We start from the raw sequence: 25,076 nt of genomic DNA on the forward strand, positions 1-25,076 counted from the left end.
GCAGGCGTGGGCGCCCGCCGGTTGCCGTGGCAACGACGGTGGCTGCAGTCGGGTAGGCAGAGCCGCGCTGGTGGGCAGAGAAGAGATGCCCAAGGAGGAGGCGGTTGGCTTTGTCTGGATGCCCAAGCCCAGACCCAGATATCCAGGCCTCCGCTCCCATTCCTGAAAGGGTGCTATGCTTCATAAAAAATGAGATTAGAACACGAGAGAGGATAATATTTTTAATGGAATCAGGGAATATGAAAAGCGGTACATGCAAAGAGGGAAAGATACTGCAGTCCTGCAGTTCGACCTCTGCAGAGGACATCTGGAATGCTGTGGTCCAACATGAAAAAGAAGAAATAAGCGATGAAGGGAGGCACCCAGTCAGTGGCAGAACCGAGACCAGACCCCAGGCCTCTTCGTAATCAGTCGTCTTCACCCCCTTTCCAAGGAGAGAGGTGCTTAGAGGCCTAGACCAGGCCTCACAGGTTTGGAGGAAGGGCACCAGAACCGCTACTACCCGCACCTTTTCTCTGCCAGGCTGATTTCTTCCTTTCTTTCTTTTTTTTTCTTTTTTCTTTTTCTTTCTTTTTTTTGAGACAGAGTCTCGCTCTGTCGCCCAGGCTGGACAGTGCAGTGGCGCGATCTCCGCTCACTGCAGCCTCTGCTTCCCAGACTGAAGTGATTTTCGTGCTTCAGCCTTCCAAGTAGCTGGGATTACAGGCATGCGCCACCACGCCCGGCTGGTTTTTGTATTTTTTTTTTAGTAGAGACGGGGTTTCTCCATGTTGGCCAGGCTGGTCTCGAACTCCTGACCTCAAGTGATCCACCTGCCTGGGCCTCCGAAAGTGCTGGGATTACAGGCGTGAGCCACCGTGCCCGGCCTTGCCAGGTTGATTTCTGTCTGTGGTTCTCATGGGCAAAGATGACTCTCCTATTTACTTTGCATATTTAGGCTCTCAACTTGTCGACTGTTGCCAAGTTAGGTATTTTTGATTGGGTGGAGAGTAAGGTAAAGGAAGAATAGAAATTCTTGGAACTTTCATAAGTGCCCGGAATCTCTAGGTGTCTGTGGTTTGACCATCTTCTCAACACCTCCCCTTCCCCCCATTCAGTTGGTGCCAAGTCCTTGGCAGCGTTACATTCTTTTTTCTGTTCTTATCACTACCACTCTAGTTTTGGGTTCCATGACCTAGTTTTGGGCTCCATGGATTATTTTGAGGGCCTCCTGGCCACACCCTGGGCCCTTGTCCTCCACACCCTGTCTCCACCATTTACCCCATCCTGTAAGCAGCCTACATCTAATGTTGCTGGCCCCCTGCTTAAAAAGCCCTGGAAGGTTCCTCACTGCCTGTGGAATGAAGTCCAAACTCGTCACTATGACTTTCCCTGTGCCTTCCCCCATGGTTTCCTTTCTTGGTTTTTCTCCTTCATCACTTCTTCACTCATGTTTCAGCCAGATGGGACTATGTGTTACACACTGAACATTTTTCCTTGCCTTCACACCAGCTTCAAAGACATATCCTGAGCCAGGCAGAGTCTAGACAAATGTACTTAACAGAAGTCTTTCCATTGAGCACATTCCCATCTGAACTTCACTGGTCCTCCAGCAGCCCCTAGGATCTTTTCATCCCTAGTAGCCCAATCCATATTCTGTTCGTGTTCTCAGCTGATTATCAAGTATGCTTTAGTAAAGCATTAACTGATAATTGACGTATTAACTGATAAGGATGTAACCTAAGAACTTGGCTCATGGTTTTTGCCTTTCAAAAATATATACTTTGGGCCAGGCATGGTGGCTCATGCTTGTAATCCCAGCACTTTGGGAGGCCAAGGCAGGGGGATCACCTGAGGTCAGGAGTTCAAGACCAGCCTGGCCAACGTGGTGAAACCCCATCTCTGCTAAAAATACAAAAATTAGCCGGGCGTGGTGGCGGGCACCTGTAATCCCAGCTACTCAGGAAGCTGAGGCAGGAGAATTGCTTGAACCCAGGAGGCAGAGGTTGCAGTGACCTGAGATTGCACCACTGCACTCCAGCCTGGGCAACAAGAAACTCTGCCTCCCCCCAAAAAAACAAAACAAAAAAAAAAACAAAATAAAAGGTTGGATGTGCACACTGGGTCGAAACTATAATAGTGAAATGATAGGTAGGGAACTTGTTCTGTTGGAGCGAGGACCCACCTCAAATAAAAATAACAGAGAAAGAAGTTGAAGCCCAGGTTCTCACCTTGTTGAAGGTAAGGGACATGACCAGAACATATGGTAAGTACCAGAACCAGGGCTCAAAAACAGGGCTTTCCACCTCCAATAACTTGATGTTGCCCACTACTAAGAAAAGCACCTTGGTACTTCCTGTACCCAGATTTGTCTCCTTCTACTTCAAGATCTATATAAAATAATACTATCTCAAAAGATTGCTGTGTGAAATAAATGAGAGAGGACAAGCAAAGCATTTCACGTCATGCTTGGCACATAGCACTCAGTAATTGGTGGCTTTGCTTTATAAGGCATATCTTAAGATTTTATTGCATGTGAGTGTTAACCATAAATATTTAAAGATTTTTATTTTTTATTTTTTTTATTTTTTGAGACAGAGTCTGTCACCCAGGCTGGAGTGTAATGGCGCGATCTTGGCTCACTGCAATTGCCGCATCCCAGGTTCAAGTGATTCTCCTGCCTCAGCCTCCTGAGTAGCTGGGACTACAAGTGCGTGCCACCACGCCCAGCTAAGTTTTGTATTGTTAGTAGAGACAGAGTTTTGCCAGGTTGACCAGGCTGGTCTCAAACTCCTGACATCAGGTGATCCACCTGCCTCGGCCTCCTGAAGTGCTGGGATTATAGGTGTGAGCCACCGCACCCAGCCTAAACATTTTTAAATAACAAGGTCTAGAGAAATCACTTCTTATCTCAGCTTTAAACTCTTCCACATGTCAAGTGTTCTTGAAAATTAAGTTCGATGAAAAAATCATGGTGCCTTTGAAAGAGGGCAATTGTGCCCAAGGTCAGCTCATGAAAAGCTATAGAACAACTCCAACTTTAGTGTTTAATGAGTAAATTTAAGCTAGGCGCATAAACTACAAATGAGATTAGTTCTGTCATTAAAAAGCAAAGTCCTTAGGAAGAGAAATATTAAAATGAAGAAGAAAAACTTCTCCTGGTTGGGGAAAGGATCCTACTCTTCATTATTTCCTGCACAATGTTCCTAGTAGAGATGAATAAGTAAAAACAAAACTTAAGACTTAAGTACATGGTAGATTCTAATGCTGCCTCCTGCTGCTCTAACAAAATACCTTAGACTAGCTAATTTGTAAACAACAGAAGTGTATTGCTCACAGTTCTGGAAGCTGGGAAGTCCAAGATCAAGGCATCTGCAGATTTGGTGTCTGGTGAGGGCTTGCTGCGTTTTGTATATAACATCTTCTTGTTTCATCCTCATATGGTGGAAAGGACAAACTCCCTCAAGCCTCTTTTATAAGGGCCCTCATCCCATTCATCATGGTGAAGCCTTCATGACCTAGTCACCTCCCAAATGCCCCGCCTCTTAATACTGCTACAATGGGAATTAGGAGTCAACATGACTTTTGGAGGAACTTAAGCATTCAGACCATAGCAAGCATCAAAAAGTTCCTTAATTATATCCAAGAGTTCTGCAAAGAATAACTACAAGTATAAAATTTCAAAAGTAGACTGTGTATTAAGTTTCAGAAATAACACTTTTGAGGGAAATATTTAATGCAAGGAGTAAGCTGTGCAAAGAGTAGGCATACATTCTGAGTCTCCCAAGGTTTTTGAGGCAGGGATATCCAGTAGCTTCCTGGACACCTGGCCCAGCTACTCAGTTGAGCTGGAGCAACCCACCCTCTATCTGCCTAATATTTTCTCTTCCTAAGAGAGAGAGAGAGTCTAACTAAGAGAGTCTCTTTGTAACTAACTATTCAGAAGCTCTCCTACTCAGCATAGAGTTTTATGCCAAGTGACTTCAGAAGCAGATGGCCTCCCTCCGATACAACTTAAAGTTGGTCATTTTTGCCTTGGTCATGGGACCTTGCTGTGACTAATGGGTTCCTGTTCTCATCATTGAGGCCAGTGTGGTGTTGCCTTCATCCATGCATACAGCATGAACAATGGCAGTTTGTTTGCAAAAAGAATCTCTACAAATAGCTTTCCTGAGAAGGGGACTGTGGACATGTGAGTCCTTTAGGGCTCCATGGGTTCTCCTCCAGCATGCCGTTGTGCAGGGGCTTCACCTGATTCATTTTCAAAACTGGCTAATGACTTACTGGGTATACCAGGGGTCGCTGTGACATTCTGCATTCATCTTGTAGCTATATTTGGCCAGACTGTGGGTATGCAATGTGACAATCTCTCAGTGTCACTCGTTAAAAGTCATCCTTTATTGATGTCGTTAGATGGTTAGAGAGCTTGGTAGGCTTTCAAAATGAGCCTTCTGGATTATGTACATACAGTTGGCCCTTAAACAGCATGAATTTGAACCGCCCAGGTCTACTTATACGTGGGTTTTCTTCCACCTCTGCACCCCCTGAGACAGCAAGACCCACTCCTTGTTTTCCTCCTCCTCCTCAGCCTACTCAGCATAAAGACAATGAGGGTGAAGGCTTTTATGATGATCCACTTCCACTTCATGAATAGTAAATATATTTTCTCTTCCTTATAATTTTTTTTTGACAGGGTCTTGCTCTGTCGCCCAGGCTGGAGTGCAGTGGTGCGATCTCAGCTCACTGCAACCTCCACCCCCCAGGCTCAAGTCATCCTCCCACCTCAGCCTCCCAAGTAGCTGGGAACACACGCACATCACCATACCTGCCTAATTTTTTTTTTTTTTTTTAGAGATGGGGTCTCCCTATATTGCCCAGGCTTGTCTGAAAATCCTCAGCTCAAGCGATCCTCTCGCCTAGGCCTCCCATAATTCTGGGATTACAGGCATGAGCCACCCGCACCCAGCCCAATAATAGCCATTCTAAATAGGGAGAGATAATATTTCATTGCGGTTTTGATTTGCATTTCTTTGATAATAGTGATGTTGAGGATTTTTTTTTTTTTTTTTTTTTTTGAGACGGAGTCTCGCTCTGTCACCCAGGCTGGAGTGCGGTGGCCGGATCTCTGCTCACTGCAAGCTCCGCCTCCCGGGTTTACGCCATTCTCCTGGCTCAGCCTCCCGAGTAGCTGAGACTACAGGCGCCCGCCACCTCGCCCGGCTAGTTTTTTGTACTTTTTAGTAGAGACGGGGTTTCACCGTGTTAGCCAGGATGGTCTCGATCTCCTGATCTCGTGATCTGCCCGTCTCGGCCTCCCAAAGTGCTGGGATTACAGGCTTGAGCCACCGCGCCCGGCCTGATGTTGAGGATTTTTTATATACCTGTTGGCCATTTTTATGTCTTTTCTTCAGAGATGGCTATTCAGCTCATTTGCCCATTTTTAAGTTGGAGATATATCTCCAACCTAAATGTGTGTGTATATATATCCAACTTAAATGTCTATATATATATATAGCTGTTGTTTGAATTCCTAGTATAGTCTGAATATTAATTCCTCGTCAGATGAATAGTTTGCAGGTATTGTCTCTCGTTTTTCAGGTTGTATCTTCACCCTGCTAATTGCTTCCTTTGCTGCACAGAACTTTTTTAGTTTGATATAATCCCATTTGTCTATTCGTATATTTATTGCCTGTGCTTTTGAGGCATATTCATAAAATCTTTGTCAAGACCAATGGCCTCAAGTGTTTGCTCTATGTTTTCTTCTAGTAGTTTCATAGTTTCAGGTCTTAGACTTAAGTCTTTAATCCATCTTGAGTTTATTTTTGTATATGGTGAGAGATAGGGCTCTAGTTTAGTTCTTCTGCATGTAAGTAACCAGCTTTTCTAGCACCATTTATTGAAGAGACTGTCTTTTCCACAATGTATATTCTTGGTACATTTGTTGTAAATCAGTTGGCTGTAAATATGTAGATTTAGTTCTGGGTTTTCTGTTCCATTCCGTTGGTCTCTGTGTCTCTTTTTATGCTAGTACCATGCTGCTTTGGTTACTATAGCCTTGAAGTATATTTTGAAGTCTGGTAGTGTGATGCCTCCAGCTTTGTTCTTTTTGCACAGGATTGCTTTGGCTATTGGGGTCTTTTGTAGTTCTGTATGAATTTTAGTATTGTTTTTTCTATTTCTGTGAAGAATGTCATTGGTGTTTTGATAGCAATTACGTTGATTCTATAGATCACTTTTGGTAATATGGTCATTTTCACAATATTAACTCTTCTAGTCTATAAACATGGGATGTCCTGTGAGATGTCCAAAGACATCCCATGTTCACAGACTGGAAGAATTAGTACACACAAACACACACACACAAGTATGTACATATTCCGATGGAGGTTACTGAAGACCCAGGATTTGGTCCCTGGTTTTGTAGGATCAGAAAATTCACTTTATTTAATTCAGAACTGACCTCTTTAGAAATTGATTCTTAATAACCCCACTCAGAAGAGACCGTTTGTTATCCACCTGACCAAGTTATTATTTTATCTCAGAGAATAAAGTTGGCAGGCTGAAAGTGGTCATGTGCTTGAGGTACTTCCTCCTGGTGGAAAGGCATTCCTAGGGGATCAAATTAAAGATCTGAAGGTTTGATGAATATTAAATTACATTAAAGGGAATTGAATGTCCTTTTTTTTTTTTTTCTTTGAAACAGACTCTTGCTCTTTAGCCCAGGCTGGAGTGCAATGGCGCGATCTCGGCTCACTGCAACCTCCACCCCCGGGTTCAAGCAATTCTCCTGCCTCAGCTTCCCGAGTAGCTGGGATTACAGTGCCCGCCACCACGCCCGGCTAATTTTTGTATTTTTAGTAGAGATGGGGTTTCACCATGTTGGCCAGGCTGGTCTCAAACCCCTGACCTCAGGTGATCTCCCCCCCTCAGCCTCCCAAAGTGCTAGGATTACAGGCGTCAGGCACTGCGCTTGGCCTGTTCTTAAGGGATATATCTAGCAGGTTGAAGAGGCCTTAAAGAATGATCTTCCTCCCTTCCAAGGACATTTCAGTCTGAATGACTGATTTGGATTATTTACCTCAAAGTTTTTGGAGACTTTTACCACATCTTTCTTTCAGGTAAATGCCATTTTGCTGAACTTCAAGGGACCATTTCTCTTATGCCATTGACAGCATAGTTTGGAGTTGAGAAGACCTGGGTGAAAATCCTAGCAGTGGGATTTGCTGTATCATAGCGAACAATTCTCAGCATCCTTTGAATTTCGAGATCCCCGTAGTTAAAAATGGAAATAATCAGAGCCTTCTCAATGGATTGTTGTGAGGATTAATGAAACAGTGTATGTAAAGTTTCTGGCATTGTGCCTGACACAGTAGCTGCTCAACAATGGTAGCTATCATTATTGCTTACATCATGTACATAGATTTCATTCTCCTTGCTGAGATGAGACACCCTGAATCACATCACCCATGCATTTATAAAGCATCTCTAAAAGCTGTTACTTTGGCCAGGCACAGTGGCTCACACCTGTAATTCCAGCACTTTGGGAGGCCGAGGCGGGCAGATCATTTGAGTTCAGGAGTTCAAGACCAGCCTGGCCAATGTGGTAAAACCCTGTTTCTACTAAAAATACAAAAATTAGCTGGGAGTGGTTGTGGGTGCCTATAATCTCAGCTACTCAGGAGGCTGAGGCAGGGAGAATTGCTTGAATTTGGGAGGTGGGGGTTGCAGTGAGATTGTACCACTGCACTCCAGTCTGGGTGACAGAGTGAGACTCTGTTTCAAAAAAAAAAATAAAATAAAATAAATAAAAGCTGTTACTTCTTTAAAATGCTCCTGATATCTTTGTGGTTAATTTTATATTGATTATTTTTTATGCTGAATTTCAGAAAGTGACATTTTATGATCTCATCTCTGATTTTTGCTAGAGATCATCTAATTTTATGAAACTGAGAGTGTATCCGGTTTAGGGCTTGCAGTCACCCATGAACTGTGTGAAATTTAGTAATGTCTGTTGGGCTTTCACAGGGCAGATATTTGAGATCCAATTCTTTTGTAGAATAAAATAGACGCCATTAGAGACGGGCAAACTCCCTACAATTAATTATAATTTTTTTAAAAAGCATGTCCTCTGGGAGATCCCTTAAAATTTTCCTCACTTGTAATTGTAGCTGATCTATTGTGCTGTTTTACAAAGAGGGGGCAAACTCATTAAAGTTTTTGGATCCTATAGTACTGAAATATTTCTCAAAAGTTCACACGGGCTTTGATTTATTTATCCGTTTTGGAAGCTTCAGACTTTTCAAACCCTTCATTATGGCCATTGATGCATCTGATACAAGATTGGATGTGATTATAGGAACTTTGAGAACATAAAACATACTGCTTTTTTGAATTTCTGAAAAATTCTTACCAAAAGGAAGAATTTGACTTCTGTCCAGAAGGAGTATCTGATTTGTTTGGACTTTGGATAAACTCGAGCTATACATATTTGGCCAAGAGTTTGATTTGTGGACCGATCATCAAGCCGTGAGCAAGACTTAGGCTTCAGAAAGCGATGTCAGTGTCAAGAATCCCCACATGAGCATTAAATATGCTTCTGGACAGATAAACGCTCAAGCCAAAAAAAAAAGAAAAAAAAAAAATCCATCTCATCAAGAGGGCAGAGGAACGTAAGCACTGAGCAACTTCTGAACCTTCAGGAAGTGGACGCTACCCCATGACATTTTGTTTTTGTTTTTTTTTTTTTGAGACAGTCTTGCTCTGTTGGCCAGGCTGGAGTGCAATGGTGAGATCTCAGCTCACTGCAACCTCTGCCTCCCAGGTTCAAGCAATTCTTCTGCCTCAGCCTCCCAAGTAGCTGGGATTACAGACATGCACCACTGTGCCCAGCTAATTTTGTACTTTTTTTTTTTTTTGAGACGGAGTCTCCCTCTGTCGCCCAGGCTGGAGTGCAGTGGCACAATCTCCGGCTCACTGCAACCTACGCCTCCTGGGTTCAAGCAATTCTTCCGCCCCTCCAGGTTTTTAAAGCAATTCTCTGCCTCAGCCTCCGGAGTAGCTGGGATTACAGGCGCATGCCACCAAGCCCGGTGACTTTTTTTGTATTTTTAGTAGAGACGGGGTTTCACCATCTTGGCCAGGCTGGTTTTGAACTCCTGACCTCGTGATCCACCCACCTCGGCCTCCCAAAGTGCTGGGATTACAGGCATGAGCCACCGCGCATGACCTAATTTTGTACTTTTGATAGAGAAAAGGGGACCCCCATACACTTTTGGTGGGAATGTAAATAGTGTAACTACTATGGAGAACAGTTTGGAGGTTCCTCAAAAAACTAAAAATAGGACATATGATCCAGCAATCCCACTGCTGGATATATATCCAAAAGAAAGGAAATCAGTATATTGAAGAGATATGTGCACTCCCATGTTTATTGCACCACTGTTCGCAATAGCTAGGATTTTTTTTGTTTTATTTTGAGACGGAGCCTCACTCTGTCACCCAGGCTGGAGTGCAGTGGCATAATCTCGGCTCACTGCAACCTCCGCCTCCTGGGTTCAAGCAATTCTCATGCCCTAGCCTCCTGAGTAGCTGGGACTATAGGCACGCACCACCACACTTCGCTAATTTTTGTATTTTTAGTAGACACGGGGTTTCACCATGTTGGCTAGGCTGGTCTCGAACTCCTGGCCTCTAGGGATCCACCTGCCTCGGTCTCCCAAAGTGTTGGGATTACAGGTGTGAGCCACTGTGCCGGGTCTCTGACAATAGCTAAGATTTGGAAGCAACCTAAGTGTCTATCAGTAGATGAGTAAATACAGAAAATGTACATAAACACAATGGAGTGCTATTTGGCCATAAAAAAGAATAAGATTCTGTCATTTTCAGGACCTTGGATGGAACTGGAGATCATGTTAAGTGAAATAAGCCAGGCACAGAAACATTGCATGTTCTCATGTATTTGTGGGATGTAAAAATCAAAACAATTGAACTCATGGACATTAAGTGCAGAAGGATGGTTACCAGAGGCTGGGAAGGATAGTGGGGAGGGGGTGGAAGGAAGGAGGATCATGTCAATGGGTACAAAAAATAGAATAAGACCTACCATCTGATAGCACAACAAGGTGACTATAGTCAATAATAACTTAATTGTACATTTAAAAATAACTAAAAGAGGGCCAGACGCGGTGGCTCACGCCTGTAATTCCAACACTTTGGGAGGCCGAGGCAGGCGGATCAAGAGGTCAGGAGATCGAGACCATCCTGGCTAACACGGTGAAAACCTGTCTCTACTAAAAATACAAAAAATTAGCTGGGCGTGGTGCTGGGAGCCTGTTCAGGTATTCAGCCAGCTATTCAGGAGGCCGAGGCAGGAGAATGGCATGAACCTAGGAGGCGGAGCTTGCAGTGAGCAGAGATGGCACCACCGCACTCCAGCCTGGGCGACAGAGCGAGACTCTGTCTCAAAAATAAATACATACATACATACATACATAAAAATAACTAAAAGAATATAACTAGATTGTAACACAAGGGATAAATGCTCAAGGGGCTGGATACGCCATTCTCCATGATGTGATTATTATGCATTGCGTGCCTATGTCAAAACATTTCATGTATCCCATAAATATATACACCTACTATGTACCCACAAAAATTAACAATTAAAAAAAATTAAAAAATAAACGTACACTGACTGACAAGTACTAATGAGTGCCAGGACACTAATAGGGTGCCGCAGCAGAGAATGATGGGAGCAGCAGGGAGACCCTATTTACACAGGTAGTCAAAGATGACCTCTCTGTGTGAAAGCTGAAGGATGAAGAGGAGCCAACCTCCGAGGGGGGAGAAAACAGGACTGAGATGATTGTAAGGTGAGAGAAAGCTCAGGGGATTCAAGAAAGCTTGAGGTGTGGCTGGAAGACTATTGTGAAGGAAGCCTGATGAGGTTGTAAGAGTTGGAGTTGGGTTTTATTCTAAGTACAATGGAAAGCCATGGAATGGCTTTCAAGTGTATGTGCGTTCCTCTGTGTGTATGTGTGTGCATGCATGTATATGCACGTGTGTGTGTGTGCATCTGACATACCGTCTGGAGCATATTGTAGAGACCCATGAGGAGGTTCCCCACTAGAATTGGTAGTTATGACCTCATGATCCCTACTCCAGCCTTTGATGAAACGGCAAAATGTCACTCAAGCATGAGCTTGTCCATTAGCATGAGACATGATCAAAGATGAATTATCAAAGAAATTTTCCCCAGTTCCGGGACGCACACACGACCAGATGTTCCATGGTGAGTAGCATATCCTGATTTTTTTTTTTTTTTCTGACACTGATTTTCGTTCTTGTTGCCCAGGCTGGAGTGCAATGGCCCAATCTGGCTCACTGCCACCTCTGCCTCCCAGGTTCAAGTCTCCCTGCCTCAGCCTCCCGAGTAGCTGAGATTACAGGTGCATGCCAACGTGCCCAGATAATTTTTGTATTTTTAGTAGAGACAGGGTTTCATCATATTCGTCAGGCTGCTGACCTCATGTGATCCGCCTGCCTCGGCCTCCCAAAGTGCTGGGATTACAGGCGTGAGCCACTGTGCCCGGCCGCATATCCTAATTTTTAATTTCCAGCCTCTTGTTCCAATATAGTCCTCATAATGGCCCTTACTGATGGACCTTTGTTGCATCCTGGGTCTGACTCCTTTTACTCTCCTCTCTTTTCTTTCTCTTTTGATCTCTACCTCTCCTTCCTCTTCTCTCCTTTCCCCTCCCCTCTCCATCCTCCTTCTCCTTCTCTTCTCTCTGCCTTTCTCATTAAGAGTCAAAGTTCCTTGCCAAACCACAGCGCTTAGGTTTCTATTTTCCCGAGCAGATTTCTTGGCTGGTTTTACAGACTTTTGCATTGGTTCTCTCTTCTGCTTCTATGTAGTCTCTTCTCTGTTTCCAGTCACTGCTCCTAGACACCCTCCTCCCCTCCCTCAGCAAGCCAAACCCCTAGGTTACAAAGTTTGAAAAATATCAACCGGAAAAAGGGCTCTTCCTCTAGCCCTGTAAAAAAGAAGACGTGAAGGAGTTAACCTCCAGTGACATCAGTCTCCGGCCAGCAGTACAGTGAGGCAGTTCTTGAAAACCAGACAGAACAGAAGGTATCACTGTGCAACATCCCTTCTGTGGCTCACGGCACCCTCTGAGTCAGAATAATGAGAGAACATTCTTAAAACATGACCTAACCACGCTCTGTCCTCAAACAAATTCCTGGATGTGTGTGGAGTAAGCTCTCCCAGCAAGCCTGAGCACAGACGTGTGGGGCGGGCTTGTTAGCACTCTTCTGAGTTGCTGCCTTTGCAAAGCCACCTTCCCAGCCAGTTCATTTGTATTAAAGTAAACTTTTAAAAATAGCCAGTTGGTCTGTCCGGCAATATGCTCTGGGCCTCTCGTGGCTGTACTTTCATAGTTTTATATTGTGGCGACTGGGTCTCTGTCTTGAGGGTATTTGGGGGCCTTTGACTTCACACTGTAGCAGGAAGAAGTTATGCAAAAATTCTTGTCAGACGTAGAAAAAAGGAAACAGGATATCATTCATTTCCAGAATGGAGCAGAGTCACAATTGTGATTGCAGAGTGTCCTTTATTTCACCCACGCCTGAAGTTGTTTGTGTGTGTTTGTGTGTGTGTGTGTTTAATACAGGCGGCTTATCTGAGTGATTTTAAGAAATTAATTTAATTGAAAAAATGATTAAATTACAAAGAGAGGAAAAAGCATTTGGTTGGCATCACATGGGGTGAGAGGCCACTGCTAATGCAATATTTCATCAATTGCCTCATTGCTATTCTTTCAATGATGTGATTTAGTTTCTCAAATAGCTCTTATCATGGCGGGCTTGCCTTGGATACATTGTACAGAGGCCTTATAATCATTACAATGTATTTACTTAGAAATTTTAAAAGCAATTAAGCCCTTTTAGATATATTTGTGTATGTGCATGCGTGTGTGTGTGTGTGTGTGTGTGTGTGTGTGTGTGTGTGTACGTCCACAGAGGAATTTTATAAATGTCCGGACGAGGGTTCTGAGTGAACACTAGGACAAGTGTTGAATTTATCCACTGTAGTGCCCTTCATGCATTTCAAAGAGCTCCGTGCAGACTCATGTTCAGCTTTTTTCATGCCCTTTGAATATACCACTATCTCCCTTTAATAGGCTGAAGAAACAAGAGGACAAAGAGTCTCCCTGTGTTCCTTATCCAAGGCCACACAACTGTTGCTGGAACCTTGAGCTTTCTGAGTGCCAGGCACTTACTTGCAGTATATCCCGAATGCTGGGATATGGTGGAGGTTTAGTTTGTTAAAAAGCGTGATAGCCCTATGATTGTGGGAAAAAATTTTGACACACTTTGCTTTTTGTTTTCATGTAGATCAAGTCATTAGAATGGTCTTTCTCTTAGAAAGCTACTGAGGTTGGGTTAAACAGTAACGGGTGCTCGGGAAAGGGTAGAGCCACATTTTGGCAGCGTATGAACGGGTATGTGTGCATATGGGTGGTAATAACGCATGCCCTGACCTGTCCTATGCCTCTTCCCCTTCACCTTTGTTTCAAAATGTTGTGTCCAGCATTTAAAAATGCAGGCACAGTTTGATGCAGGTGTTTGCAACCTCCTTCACCCCAAATGTCATGGTGGCGGGGGATGATAGGCTCTCTCAGCATCCCGCCTCCCCGTGCTGCATGAGATGGGAAGGCAAAATCATGTATTCATTCATCAAATGCTTATCAAGCACCAAAGCGCTATGTACTCTTCGAGGTTCTGTGGATTCACAGAGGAGTGATATTCAGTCTTTGTGCTTGCGGGGAGGAAGGAAGTAAACAAGGCCATAGAGTAAGCTCTACAATAGAGGTAGGTGTGGGCCTGGGTTGGGGGCGCGCACAGGGGAGATGAAGGAGAGGAAAAGGAAGGTTCTCACAGTGAGGGATGGTGAAGGGCCTCCAAGAATTGCTGGAGGCCCCATTCAGTGGTGCGTGCTGGGCGTCAGTTCCCCCCCAGAGGAGCATTTCTCAGCAGCACCAAACACTGGCTAGACCTTAAGCTAGATGACGTTTGTTGTCAACTCCCCCAGCCTTCCCGTCTGTGCCCTTTCCCTCCCTGTCTGGAAGGAGGCTCCCAACAGCCTTTTCAAAATCTGCTTAGGGCAGCTACACATAATCAATATTTATTGAATCAAACTGATCTGAAAAATATTCACACTATAGTATAAATGGCTCATACAGGGTACACCTGGGCACATGTGCCTGGAAGCCTCAAGCTAAAAGAGCTTTCGCCAGCTCACCAGGAGAGCTTCGTAGCATGTTGCACGCTCCTGCACCCCGAGTGCACATTTTCTGGATGGTTGCCCACTTTTTCTGTTGTTTAAGCTGGCTCTACTTCCAAACACCCAGCCTTACATGTTTTCCCTTCCTTGCCCACTATTGTGGCTATATGATAAGGCAGGATGAGGGCTGATAACTGCTAGTCTCAGAACTTTTGGCTGGAAATGCCACAAGACTACAACAACTGCTTTGAAGCCTGGGAGAGACCAGTGATGAAACACAGAGCTGTGGCTGGGCGCAGTGGCTCACGCCTGTCATCCCAGCACTTAGGGAGGCCAAGGCAGATGGATCACTTGAGGTCAGGAGTTCAAGACCAGCCTGGCCAACATGGTGAAATCCTGTCTCTACTAAAAATACAGAAATTAGCTAGGAATGGTGGCACATGCCTATAATCCCAGCTACTTGGGAGGCTGAGGCAGGACAATCACTGGGGCCCAGGAGGTTACAGCAAGCTGAGATCATGACACGCACTCCAGCCTGGGTGACAGAGCAAGACGCCATCTCAAAAAAAAAAAAAAAAAAAAAAGCAAAAGTAAAACAGAGTTGCAGTGAATGGGACTGGACATTTAAATGTCTCTTTTAAATGCCCTTACTATTTTGGTTCATGGTGTACTACTTGTATGTTTCCTGCATGAGGGCAGAACTGGTTTGGCACATACATTGAAATTCCACCTCTAATGTGAGAGAGAAAGAAGGGGGAAATGACAAGGAACTTCCACCTTCTTCCCAGTCATAGCATTCCACTAGGATTCTCCCATGGGCCATATTTCAGTGTACAAAAATGTCATATTTACAGAAAGTCCTGCATTTGTATCCCCAACCATCAGGGTTGTTTAGTTACAGTCAGTGCCCTATGCAGTAAAGACTGGCAATTGGATGTTTTTCAAACCCTCAACTTAGTTCATTATGAGAAGCTGTCTAAAAAAAACCCAAAAAACAAAATGGCAACAACAACAAAAAACTACAGTCTTCAATTAAAGGTTCAGAGGCCAGGCACAGTGGCTCATGCCTGTAACTCCAGCACTTTGGGAGGCCAAGGCGGGCAGATCACTTGAGGTCAGGAGTTCGAGGCCAGCCTGGCCAACATGACGAAACCCTCTATCTACCAAAAACACAAAAATTAGCTGGGCGTGGGGTGGTGCTTGCCTGTAATTCCAGCTACTTGGAAGGCATGAGAATGACTTGAATCACCCAGGAAGCAGAGGTTGAAGTGAACCGAGATTGTGCCACTGTACTCCAGCCTGGGTGACAGAGCGAGACTGTGTCTCAAAAAAAAAAAAAAGAGATTCAGAAAGTGGACACCTTTTAGCACTATGTAATAGAAATATGAGTCATATAAGTAATTTCTAATTTCCTAGGAATTATATTTAGAAAAGTAAAAAGAAATGGGTGAAATTCATTTTAATAACATATTTTACTAAACCCACTAAATTAAAACATTGTCGTTTCAACATGTAATGAATATTTTTTAGTTTTAGAGTCAGAGCCTCACTCTGTTGCCCAGGCTAGAGTACAGTGATGCAATCACGGCTCACTCAACCTTGAACTCCTGGGCTCAAGCCATTCTCCCACCTTAACCTCCTGAATAGTTGGAACTACAGGCTTGTGCACCACCACACCCAGTGATTTATTTTTATTTTTATTTGTTGTAGAGATGGGGTCTCGCTAGGTTACCCAGGCTGGTCTCAGACTCCTAGGATCAAGCAGTCCTCCTGCCTCAGCCTCTGGACTACTGGTGTGTGCCACCTCGCCCAGCTAATTAAAACATTTTTTTTTTTTAATGGAGACAGAGTCTCGCTCTGTTGCCCAGGTTGGAGTGCAGTGGCACGATCTTGGCTCACTGCAACCTCTGCCTCCTGGGTTCAAGCAATTCACCTACCTCAGCCTCCTGAATAGCTGGGATTACAGGCATCCGCCACCACGCCTGGCTGATTTTTTGTATTTTAGTAGAGACAGGGTTTCACCATGTTGCCCAGGCTGGTCTCAACCTCCTGAGCTCAGGCAATCTGCCTGTCCTGGCCTCCCAAAGTGCCAGGATTACAGGCATAAGCCACCGCGCCTGGCTAAATTTTTTTTTTTTTTTTTTTTTTTGGAGAAAGAGTCTTGCCACCCAGCCTGGAGTGCAGTGGCCTGATCTCAGCTCACTGCAACCTCTGCCTCCCAGGCTCAAGCAATTCTCCTGCCTCAGCCTCCCAGGTAGTTGGGATTACAGGTGTGTGCCACCACACCCAGCTAATTTTTGTATTTTTAGTAGAGATGATTCCAGCTACTTGGGAGGCTGAGACGGGAGGATGACTTGAGCCTGAGAGGGTGAGGCTACGGTGAGCTCTGATTGCACCACTACACTCCAGCCTGGATGACAGAGTGAGACGCTGACTCAAAAATTAAAAAGAAAAAGAAAATGAAAAACAATGACCACACCTCCATTTGTGTGTGTGTGTGTGTGTGTGTGTGTGTGTGTGTGTGTGTGAATGAATGTTCTTTGCTGGCAATCTGACATACAGGAGAAATTAACAGAGTTAATGGCTATTCTGGCGTGTGCTCCAAAGCCACTGAGACCACAGAATTGGAGGATGGGGAGGGACCTTGGAGATCTTGTTAACTTGTGTTGTGGACCCTCATTGCAAGGAATCAGATTCAACTGGCCTGGGGAGGAGTCTAGGCATCAACAGTTTTAGAAGTCCCCTAGTGATTCTAATGTACGGGCTGGGCTCTAAATGCAGAAACACCGCTTCATTTTATAGGTGAAGAGACAGGGGCTAACTGAGGTCAGTGACTCATCTTACAGCTTGTTAGAGGCAGAGTGAGGCCCCGAATCCAGATATTCTTCTCTACCCACAGCTCACACAGAGGACATTTCTATAATACCTTCATCATGGGTCATTCTCTTGCTTAACCCCAGAGTTACTCTCATTTTGAATTGAGACACATTCCTCCACTTAACCTAGATTAGACACAAACTTCAACAAACTTCTCTGAACCCTTACTTGCCAAGAAAATCTTCAGATCAGTGAAAACATTGAAGCGATTCTGGTCTGGGACCATGGCTGTAAACGCCTCCCATTTTAGACTTAATTGGGACCTGACACCCTATACTGAATACAGAGTTTAACTGGAGGGTAGAGGGAGGGGCCCCAAAGAATCTAACACTTGAGTCTGATGAGTCTCATCGATGCATAGCCTAAGCCAGAGTGACCCATAACAGGGTCTCACACTCAAATATATCTGAGTGCCGAGCAGGTAATGCATGTGGGTAAGGTGGGTTGGGTGGAGACTCTGGCCCTAGCTCCTCCTAGCCATGGGAGGATGATGCAATGCAAGTCCAGTCCTTCCAGTTTCTCAAAGAAGTCGCAAATTCGGGTTTTTGTTTGTTTTGGTTTTTGTGAAAAACCCTGTTGTGTGAATGTTGGCAACTAATTTGATTTTTAGCAAAACACTGTAAGAGTCAAATAAAACCCACTTGTGAGCTCTATTCTGCTTGTGAGCCTTCAGAGTACATCTTTTAGATAAGTCCAAGACTTTTTTTTTTTCAGACGATCTCGCTCTGTTGCCCAGGCTGAAGGACAGTGGCACACAGATCACTGTAGCCTTGACCTACTGGGCTCAAGCCATCCTCCCATTTCAGCCTCCCAAGTAGCTGGGATTACAGACATACACCACCACGCCTGGGTAATATGACTTCATCATATTCAATATTGAGTTTTACTGGTTTCTAAAATGTTGGCCTAATACCATCATGGAGGTTGAGCATCCCTAATCCAAAAATTCAAAATCCGAAACTTTTTTTTTTTTTGAGATGCAGTCTGGCTCTGTCGCCCAGGCTGGAGTTCTGTGGTGCGATCTCGGCTCACTGCAAGCTCCGCCTCCCAGGTTCACGCCATTCTCCTGCCTCAGCCTCCCGAGTAACTGGGACCACAGGCACCTGCCACCACGCCTGGCTAATTTTTTGTATTTTTAGTAGAGATGGGTTTCACCGTGTTAGTCAGGATAGTCTCGATAACCTGACCTCATGATCCGCCAGCCTCAGCCTCCCAAAGTGCTGGGATTACAGGCGTAAGCCACCATGCCCAGCCCGAAATCTGAAACTTTTTGAGCGCCAACATGACACACACTTGACCTCATGTGATGGGTTCAGTCAAAACATTGTTCCATGAACAGAATCATTAAAAATATTGAATAAAATTACCTTCAGGGTATGTGAATAAGGTGTATATGAAACAGAAATGAATTTCCTGTTGAGACTTAATTCCATCCTCAAGATAGCTCATTATGTATATGGAAATATTCCCAAATCTGAAAAAAATCTGAAATTCGAAACACTTCTGATCCCAAGCATTTCAGATAAGGGATACTCAACCTGTGCTTACCTTGCCTTAGACCTTGTGAAACTGATGACAGTGAACATCGGTGTCAGAAGGAAAAGTAATACAGAAGTCCCACCTCTGTTCCCCTTTCAAATGTTACTCATTTGCTGGCTTTCCGCTTTATTATTTCTTTTGGGTGTGGCACTTGCGATGAATTTTTTTTTTTTTTTTTTTTGAGACAGGGTCTTACTCTGTCACCCAGGCTGGAGTACAATGGCACGATCATGGCTCTCTGCAGCCTTGACTTCCCCAGTCGAGCTCAGGTGATCCTCCCACCTCAGCTCCCGAGTAGCTGAGACTGCAGGCATGCACCACCACACCCGGCTAATTTTTGTATTTTTTTTTTTAAGACAGGGTCTCACCAGGCTGCCCAGGCTGGTTTCGAACTCCTGGGCTCCAGCGATCCACCCCTCGGCTTCCCAAAGTATAGGCACGATTCCATGATGTCCAACCATAAATTTTCATAATGAAGTTGAAATTAAAGATTATTACAGTTTGTAAGATCCATATAATTTATGTAAAAGTTCTTCTTGAAGATGCAAGTCAGGCTTACTAGCATGACCATGGGATAGATACTAGCTCTGCTATACACAGCTATGTAAGGAAAAATGTTTTCATTCACTGCAAAATGAGACGGACGTTTACATTGTAGCACTGGGGCAACCTCTAAGCCAATGAAATGATATTGCAAATAAAAAGCAAAATTACTCTTACCCACATTCTTCATTTTAAGAAAACACCCTTGGATAAGCACATAGAGTGAGAGTCCTTGATTTGAGCTAATCTAAGGTATTAATAATAACAAGTGAATGCCTTAGTGATTTAAGATAATGATTTAGAAGTTGATGCTAATTTACCCTTTAATTGGAAGTATTTATAAAGCAAACATAAATGTAAGTTATTTGTGAAGCATATAAGAGATTAACAAAAAATATGCATGTCATTTGTATTTTAGTTGTTCTTCCTACACATAACCTTGATTTTTGCCACAGTTCCTTTTTTCACATGTAAAAAACTTAATTAGAGTGTGTGCTTGTGAGAAACAGTTTCAGGTATATTTCTGTGAGAAGCTCCACTGTCCCTAAATAACCGGAGGTAGGTAACAGTTTCTGACAAAAGCTTGAGGGAACAGGATTAAATAAGAATTACAGCGATTAAATTTTATCTAAAACCTTCAAGTCTCTGGAAAGCTGCTTGGTTTCTATTTTGAGCCATGCTGCCCACATATCTTAACGACAGAATTTATGCATAATTTTGCTCTTCCTGTTTTTATCTCTGTTTGGGTGTATTTATTACTTCATATGTGATGATGCAAGGCTCATTGATAGGTCCATTTATATCCTGGTTATCTGCATGGGGATCTAACTGCTTTTCTCTTGCTGTTTCTAGAACTCTCACTGTAACATTCAGATTTGCTGGCACCAAGCCTTTTCCAGCATATATACATTCTGCTCCTTCGGTGACTGTATTTATGGGAGTCTACGTGATTTACTCAAGACTAATAAAGACCGTGAAGAAGGATGGGTCGTGGATTTATCCATCCATGGAATTTTAGCGCATTCAGAGGGAGGTTTATCTTATGTTCTTCCCCCACTACCCTCCAGTGTAATTAAAACAACAAAAAAGGCGTTAGTCCAAATGAGTGACAGTTGGCAGATCTGCGTTATTCAACTGGAGGGACTCCCTAGTTTCTGATGCTTGGAGATGGACAAGTAATTACCTCCTGTCTGTGACTATTTTCTACCAGGCTAAGCCCAATGTTTATTGTAAACTATCTGCCATTAAAAGCTGTAATAGCAAGCCTTATGTTCCCACACCATAAATTTGACTTGCACTGTTTTTTTATTTACCTTCATGTTTTATTATATTCTTTGGAATGCTTCATTTTAAAGGAAGATAACGGGAGAATGAAAATTGAACAAATTCCAAATTCACGCTTGAATAAAGATACGTTAGCATACATGTTTTTTGCATATACCCAGACCACTGATGGCCACTTTCTGAATATTGGCAGCTTTTGTGTAACTATTAGAGGTAGTTGCTATAAGTATATCACTTGTTAAATGGTCCAGAAAATAGCCTAAAAATTAAAGTTTATGCAGATCACATAGGCTGAGGGCAGTGATTCTCAAACTTTTGCATCTTATGAACACCCTTATTCGAAGACCCCAAAGAGCTTTTGTTCATATGATTATATTTATCAATACTTACTGCATAAGAAATTAGAACTGAGACATTTAAAAATGCTTATTTATTCAGTTAAAAATAACAGTAGGGCCACACACGGTGGTGGCTCATGCCTGTAATCCCAGCAATTTAGGAGGCTGAGGTGGGAGGATCACTTGAGCCTAGGAATTTGAGATCAGCCTGGGCAACATGGTGAAATCCCATGTCATGTCTACCAAAAATTTTTAAAAATTAGGAGGGTGTTGGCCGGGCACGATGGCTGACACCTATAGTCCCAGCACTTTGGAAGGCTGACGCTGGCGGATCACAAGGTCAGGAGATCGAGACCATCCTGGCTAACACGGTGAAGACCCGTCTCTACAAAAAAATACAAAAAATTAGCCGGGCGAGGTGGCGGGTGCCTGTAGTCCCAGCTACTCGGGAGGCTGAGGCAGGAGAATCGTGTGAACCTGGGAGGTGGCGCTTGCAGTGAGCAAAGATTGCGCCACTGCACTCCAGCCTGGGCGACAGAGCGAGACTCCGTCTCAAAAAAAAAAATAGCCGGGTGTCTTGGCATGCCCCTGTGGTCTCAGCTACTCAGGAGGCTGAGGTGGGAGGAACACCTGAGCTTGCGGGGTCGAGGCTGCAGTGAGCTGTGGTCACACCACTGCACTCCGGCCTGATTGACAGAGTGAGACCTGTCTCAACAACAAACAAACACCCCAAACCAATAAATAATTACATGTTAACATAAATACCTTTTTTAAATGAAAAATAACTGTATTTTCTGTAGCAAAAAAAAAGTTTAATAAAAAGAGAGTGATTGTTTTGGATTCTGTTTGACTTTAGAAGACAGCTGGAGTCTCATATCTGCTTCTTCAGTCTGCTGTAATATGTTGCTTTGGTTGAAGTATGTGAAAAAAAACTGCCCCTACACAGATATGTAGTTGTAAAAGGGAATATTTTAACAGCCTTTTCAAATAATTATGGATATTCTGCTTTGATCCCAGACCAAAACTTGACAAGTGGTAGTTTTTATTTTTATTTTATTATTATTATTATTATTATTTTTTTTTGAGACGGAGTCTCGCTCTGTCGCCCAGGCTGGAGTGCAGTGGCGTGATCTCGGCTCACTGCAAGCTCCGCCTCCCGGGTTCACGCCATTCTCCTGCCTCAGCCTCCCGAGTAGCTGGGACTACAGGCGCCCACAACCGCGCCCGGCTAATTTTTTATATTTTTAGTAGAGACGGGGTTTCACCGTGGTCTCGATCTCCTGACCTTGTGATCCGCCCGCCTCGGCCTCCCAAAGTGCTGGGATTACAGGCGTGAGCCACCGCGCCCGGCCGTTTTTATTTATTTTTAAAACGAAGTCTTGCTCTGTTGCCTAAGCTGGAGTACAGTGGTGGGATCTCAGGTCACTGCAACTTCTGCCTCCCAGGTTCAAGTGATTCTCCTGCCTCAGCCTCCCGAGTAGCTGGGACTACAGGTGTGCACCACCACGCCCGGATAAATTTTGTATTTTTAGTAGAGATGGGGTTTTGCCATGTTGGCCAGGCTGGTCTTGAACTCCTGACCTCAAGTGATCCACCTGCCTCAGCCTCCCAAAGTGCTGGGATTACTGGTATGAGCCACCATGCCCAGCCAAAATAAACATTTCTGTTTTTTGTTTTTTTTTTTGGATAGAGTCTCCCTCTATCACCCTGGCTGGAGTGCAATGGTTCAAGTGATTCTTGTGCCTCAGCCTCCCAAGTAGCTGGGATTATAGGCGTGCACCACCACTCCTGGCTAATTTTTCTTTTTTTCTTTCTTTCTTTTTTTTTTTTTTAAGCAGAAGCAAGGTTTAACCATGTTGGCCAGGCTAGTCTCGAATTCCAGACCTCAGATGATCCACCCGCCTCAATCAGAAGTGCTGGGATTTCGGGTGTGAGCCACCACGCCCAGCAATAAATGGTAGGTTCTTAAAGGTTAGTTGCAGTGTGGAAATTAAAACCCTTTCAGTGGACTTTTTTTTTTTTTTTTTTTTAAACAGTTTTTTTTTTTTTTTTTTTTTAAGAGCAGTTTTAGGGTCAAAGAAAATGAGACAGCAGTTTGGAGAGTTCTTGCGTGCCCCCTTTCGCCACATTTTCCCATAGTAACATCTTGCATTAGTGTGGCACATTTGTTAACAATTGATGAGCCAATGATACTGAACATGATTATTAAACTAAAGCTCGTAGTTTACATTAGGATTAATTATTTGTGATATACAGTTCCATGGGTTTGAACAAATGTATAATGACAGGTGTCCACTATTATAGGAACATATAGAATAATTTTACTGCCCTAAACCCACCCAGTGCTCCTCCTATTCAGCCCTTCTCTTCTTCACCCGAATCCTAGGCAACCACTGATCTTCTGATTATCTTTATAGGTTGCCTTTTCTAGAACATCATATACACTTGACCTTTAAACAGCATGGGTTTTAACTGCACAGGTCCTCTTTCATAAGATTTTTGTTTTGTTTTGAGACAGTCTCTCTCTGTCGCCCAGGTTGGAGTGCAGTGGTGCGATCTCGGCTCACTGCAACCTCCACCTCCAGGGTTCAAGCGATTCTCCTGCCTCAGCCTCCCAAGTAGTTGGGACTACAGGCGCCCACCACCACGCCCGGCTAATTTTTGTATATTTTTAGTGGAGATGGGGTTTTTCACCATGTTGGCCAGGCTGGTCTTGAACTCCTGACCTCAGGTGATCCGCCTGTCTCGGCCTCCCAGAGTGCTGGGATTATAGGCATAAACCACTGCACCTGGCCAAGATTGTTTTCAATGAAAGTTACACCGAATATACTTGCCTCTCCTATCACCCCTCCCACTTCCTCTACCTCTTCTGCCCCTGCAACCCTTGAGACAGCAAGACTAACCCTCTTCTTCTTCTTCCTTCTCAGCCTACACAACGTGAAGACAAGGATAAAAACCTTTATTTTATTTATTCGTTGTTTTTTTTTTTTAAGGTGAAAGTCATGCTGTGTTGCCCAGGCTGGAGTGCATTGGCGTGATCATAGCTCACTGCAGCCTCAAACCCCTGGGCTCAAGGAATTCTCCCACCTCATCCTGCTGAGTAGCTGGGACTGCAGGTATGCACTACCCTCTAGGCCAAGGATAAAAACCTTGTGATAATCCAGTTCCACTTAATAAATAGTAAATATATTTTCTATTCCTTGTGATTTTCTTTTTTCTTATTTTTTAAAAGACGGGGTCTCACTCTGTTGCCAAGGCTGGAGTGCAGTTGTACAATCTTGTCTCACTACAGCCTCAACTTTCTGGGCTCAAGCAATCCTCCTGCCTTAGCCTCCCACATAGCTAGGACTACAGGTACATGCCAGCCCACCTGCACAATTTTTTTTTTTTTTTTTTAGAGATGGGGTCTCACCATATTGCCCAGGTGGGTTTTGAACTCCTGGCTTTAAGCAATCTTCCTGCCTTGGCCTCCCAAAATGTTGGGATTCCAGGTGTGAGCCACTGCCCCTGGCCTTTCCTTATGATTTTCTTAATTTTTTTTATTTCTTAAAATATTAAGAATACAGTACATAATATATATAAACATACATATATATATATATATATGTCATACAAAATGCATGTTAATTGACTGGTTATGTTACCAGTAAGGCTTCTGGTCAGCACTAGACGATTAGTAGTTATGTTATTATGTTATTAGGGATTTAAAAGTTATACACAGATTTTCGACTGCACCCCTACCCCTCTGTGTTGTTCCAGGGTCAACTGTAATTGGAATCATACATCACATAGAATTTTCAGATGGACTTCTTTCACTAAGCAATATGCATTTAATGTTTCTTTTTGTGTATTGAATGCTCATTAATTTTGATCACTGACTATTCCACTGTATGGATGTACTACAGTTTACTCATTCACCTTTTGAAAAATATCTTAGTTGCTTCTATTTTTTGGCAATTATGAATAAAGTTACTATAAACATTTGTGTGCAGATTTTTGTGTGGGCTAAGTTTTCAACTCTTTTTGGTAAATCCCTAGGAGTATGATTGCTGGGTCAGATGGCAAGAATACATTTAGCTTTATAAGAAATGTAAACTGCCAAACTGTCTTCAAAAGTGGCTGTACTATTTTGCATCCCCACTGGCAATGAATGAGAGTTTCTATTGCTCCACGTCGTTGCCAGCATTAGGTATTAATAGTTTTTTGGATTTTAGCCATTCTAATATGAG

General features: G+C 43.6%; 2 long non-coding RNA genes across 2 annotated transcripts in view; both read left to right on the forward strand.

Moving 5' to 3' along the window:
* The first annotated feature begins 58 nt into the window (after positions 1 to 58).
* On the forward strand, positions 59 to 20,331 carry LOC139359663 (uncharacterized). The gene is made up of 3 exons (XR_011615934.1): positions 59 to 440; positions 2,578 to 2,689; positions 20,078 to 20,331. It is a non-coding gene; the product is annotated as an uncharacterized lncRNA (long non-coding RNA).
* Positions 20,332 to 21,938: 1,607 nt separating this feature from the next.
* LOC139359374 (uncharacterized) overlaps positions 21,939 to 25,076 on the forward strand; it is a 33,089-nt gene continuing 29,951 nt past the window's right edge. Inside the window, exons 1-2 of the long non-coding RNA XR_011615287.1 lie at positions 21,939 to 22,804; positions 23,841 to 23,963. This is a non-coding gene — a long non-coding RNA (uncharacterized lncRNA). The remainder of the gene's footprint in view (positions 22,805 to 23,840; positions 23,964 to 25,076) is intronic.

This window comes from Macaca nemestrina, chromosome 17 (assembly GCF_043159975.1).
Source record: "Macaca nemestrina isolate mMacNem1 chromosome 17, mMacNem.hap1, whole genome shotgun sequence".
NCBI lineage: Eukaryota > Metazoa > Chordata > Mammalia > Primates > Cercopithecidae > Macaca > Macaca nemestrina.